The following is a 4,533-nucleotide window of genomic DNA, read 5'->3' as shown; positions in this document are numbered from 1 at the left end:
TATATATATTATGAATAGGATTAGACTGAGATGAGTATTCATAATAAGTTGATTTGTCATAACTGAAACTCATAGAATATCGAATGATTATGAAACTATGCCATCTAGAGAATAGAAGTTCTACTACTATTCATGGAACCAAGGCATAATTACTTTCTGAGGAAACTAGTAATGGTCATGATGAATGGGACGTAGGGAGAATCATAGACATTCCCAAACGTAAAGAGTTAGCCTTACATACCTCAAATTTGCCCTTAGTGATACTACAATGATCCACAACACTAAGAACCTTCAATCTACAATAGCAACATCCAATGGAACCAATATTAGTAACAAATTTCATAACTTAAGCCACTTAGGCATATTATCAAATACCTTGTGGGCATAAATCTCTACATCACATCACCATATATATTTAGTTCATCCAACTACCACCATTCATCAACAATTTATCCCACCATCATGATTAACCAATTTATAACTTCCAACATCACATATGTGACCATCCATCCACACCCAACCAACAAAGTTCCATTAAATAATCATCTATTATATCTCTACAATAGTTATGTATTTAAATTGGAAATTTATGACTTCCACTCACCATACCAAGAGTTCTATTTCTTATTCATACTCATATTCCCTTAATAAATCCCTACATGTAAGTCTAAGGGTGTAGGGTTACCTTTTTGGAAGAAATCTTGCAAAACCCTCCTTTGAGTTCTTGAAGAAATCTCTTGAAGATATAAGTATTTTATGTGTAGATTTCATCAATACTAGTGTATAAATTATGGAATTTCACACTAAGATAATGGAGATTGCTTACCTTGAAGAGGGTAGGAGTTGGTGCTCTTGAGTGGGTGAAGAAGAACCCCAATGGTCGTCCCAATAAAATGGGGAAAATAAATCCCGAAATTGAGTTTATAAGCCTAGATTTCGGACGCGGACGTGGATGCTTCGCATCCGAGCAGTCCTCCGCTCAGGAGCTCGGATGCTATGGCAGCACTTCACTGCCTGCTCCTCTTTTCGGACGCTGCCTCGGATTCTTCGCATCCGTGCAGTCCTCCGCGAGCCTTTGGTAATTTGGTTATAACTTCTTGTAGGAAAGTCCAAATGACGAACGGTTTGAAGCGTTAGAAACTAGACTCAAAGAACTTTCATTTTATAGGTTGTTCATCACCTGAAGCCTTATATATCTGTATATATGCTCGTCCAAAGTGTGGTCTTGTGCGTACTCATTTGGAATCTTAGTCTATCATGTAATTTTCCAACTTGGCTTAGACTTAAGTCTCTCCTTGGACCCCAAATCACTTATGATATGCCTAGTACACTTATTATCATAACCAATCGATTAACATTACGTTAATACTCATTTAATGCATCCACAACCGATTCAAATTTACGGGGTGTTACATTTTAGGTTCCAACTCGGTGTCCTATACTCATATTGGGATCTGATTAAATTCGGATTCGTACCGGAAAGTGCTACATTGGGGATAAGGCATTTCCTAACAAAGATAACTCCATATCCAGGTATCGAACTCAATACTTCTGATTAACGATGAAGGAGTACTTACCACTCCACTACAACTCTATTGGTAAGGCACCCCAAGATTAGTATAATTTCTTTTCCAAGTTATTTCTTTTCCATGTAAGGTGGAAGGCTCAACATTCTTGAAATGTTATAATAGCTCAAAGAAGTATAAGTTAGAATGATGTTTCACCTATCCAATTTAGCACTGTTTGATTATCATGTTTTGTTTTTTTTGGTCCACTTCCAACCAAGAGGTTGTGAGTTCGAGTCACCCCAAGAGCAAGGTGGGGAGTTCTTGGAGGGAAGGATACCGAGGGTCTATTGGAAACAGCCTCTCTACCCCATGGTAGGGGTAAGGTTTGCGTACACACTACCCTCTCCAAACCCCACTAGTGGGATTATATTGGGTTGTTGTTGTTGTTGATTTTTTTGGTCCACGTCCCCCCTCCCCCCACCCCCCAAAAAAACAACCATGAAATATAAAGAATATTGAAGAAAAAAGAGGGGCAATTTACCGAGTCCGGAACCAAAATGTGGTTCTTTTGGACTCAAAGAACCGAAATGTGTAGAAAAAAAATATGGTGACCAATTTATATATAACTTTTAAAAGGACGCTATACCTTAACGGTCGTTTGCCCAGTTAAGTATAGCGCCCTTTTGAAAGACGCTATATATATTATGTAGGCCCACAAATAATTCTTCTGGGCTTAACTGACATAACAATAATTCAAATGGGTATAACCCTTAAGCTAAGGCGCTATATTTCAAATAATTGAACCCCCGGACTGGTTTTTGTCTTATTTAAAGATGTTAAGAATTTTGTAATAATCCATTCAAAAATATTCTCAAGTCTTGTGAAATTTTTCTTCGTTAAGTTGTTTTGAATTTCTTCATAATGTCTGAAGAGCGAAGAATTAGGGTTTCATTATATTGGGGGGGGGGGGGGGGGGTGAGGTTGTGGTGGCGAATAACTCAGTAAGCTATAGTTTATCTCCACAATGCCATGTTAAGTTGCCACTTACAATGGAGTACGATACATTGGTATCGTTGTTATGTAAAAAAATGAGTGTGAGCAAACATTCGGTGAATATTAAAGTAACCGAAAGATATCCGAATTTTGTGACTCTGCAAGGGGTTGCTTGTTATGCTGAGTTTAACATCGAAGACGATGAAACTCTGAGAGATTTTTTAGGACTCCAGATGAATATCGGTAATGTATTGTAATAAAATTGTTGGAAATGTACGTCAAGGCTGAAGACGTTCGCAATAATGAGGTTGCACAAAGTAGGGATATCCCTCAATCATAGGGTGGTTATTTTAGAGCATTTTAGCCGAATAGGTTCTGGCTGAAAGAATTTGGCCGGATCTAAACTTATCTCCGCGGGTGAATGAGGAGCGAGGAAATAATTTCTCTCCTACTTTACATAATTCACAAGCCGAGTGGTAAATTTCAAGTTTTCTTTCTGTTACGATGTATATTTTTGTGTATTGAATTTGTATTAACACTCATATATTCCACAGGGGGTACCGACCAAATATGAATTTTACAAGTTATGAACCAACGGCCAGTTGGAATATGCCTAGTTTTGGTGTGTTGGATCATAGTGGTCCATCCAGGAGTCAACATCAACAAGATAATGTGCATCATTTGATATCAATACATTATGATTTGTAAGTGCATATATAAAGTTATATGTAATGTTTGGACCAATTTGAGTAACTCATTACTTTTGTTGGTTGTGTAGTGAAAATGAGCAACTTGATGGTCCTGTCCTTACTCAATTGCCCAAAGATGACATATTTAATCGGGGATCTGGCAGATGTGCAGAGTCAGGAAGAGAATAGTGATTATGACAATAATGTCGATGAGTCTGGAGATGACACACCCTTCCCTGACGAGGGTGATGATGAGGAGGAAGATAATGTTGAACCTGATTTGACGAGGGAGCATGCTCCACCTCTTGTTAGGCCAAGAGTGTACTAGTCCCACGTGCCGTTTCATTCGAGGTAGATTCCTACCTTGATCATTTTCCAAGTATGTCGGATGCGGATGCCCTAACAAGGGATATTGACGAAATTCGGACAGCAATATGGGATGAATCTAGACCAACGGTGCTGTCAAAGGGCATGTTGTTTCTTGATAAAGCGCGCCTAAGCAGGGCGGTAAAAATGTACAGCGTAAAAGAGTGTAGTGAGATGATGGTATGGGAGTCATATCCGGATATATACAAGGTTGTTTTCCGTAGATGATTTACGGGTTGTAATTGGATGTTGCGTGCGAGGAAGAAGAAAACAAATATGTGGGTTGTGGGTAAATACATTGGCACCCACAATTATGAAATGGACACATTCAGTGGGAAATCACTTTAACTTGGATGTTGAATTGATTTCTCTTGTCTTGATTCCACACATTGAAGCCTCCATAAGGTACAAGATCAAATAGTGTATTACATTTGTCCACCAGGAATATGGGTGTACACTACCAAAAGAAAGGCATTTCTCGGGCGCAAACGTGTGTTTAAAATTGTTTATGGTAAGTGGGATAAGTCATTTGCATCTCTACCCAGGTACATGGCCGCATTGCAATACTTTAACCCCGGGACTGTTGTTGAATGGAAGCTTGAGCGGAGTCCTGGAATACCAGAACATATATTCAGATATGTGTTCTGGGCATTCAAACCAGCAATTGATGGTTTTGTGCATTGCCGGACAGTAATATCCATAGACGACACTCATGTCCATGGAAAGTAGGATATTCAGTTGTTGATCGCCATTGCAGTAGATGGTAATGGAGGTATATTTCCCCTAGCCTTTTCTATTTGTGCCAATGAAAGCCAAGAGACCTGGATGCTATTTTGAACCACTTGAAGGAGCACGTTGTCGGACAACGTTCATGTATTTGTCTAATATCTTATCGGCATGGTGGTATTTTAAGTTCTGTACATCATTTGCCTGCATAGAAGGAACCGTATGCATACTACCGTTACTGTGTGAGGCAC

The sequence above is a fragment of the Nicotiana attenuata genome, unplaced genomic scaffold (genome assembly GCF_001879085.1).
Source record: "Nicotiana attenuata strain UT unplaced genomic scaffold, NIATTr2, whole genome shotgun sequence".
NCBI lineage: Eukaryota > Viridiplantae > Streptophyta > Magnoliopsida > Solanales > Solanaceae > Nicotiana > Nicotiana attenuata.
Note: the sequence above shows the minus strand (reverse complement) of the source record.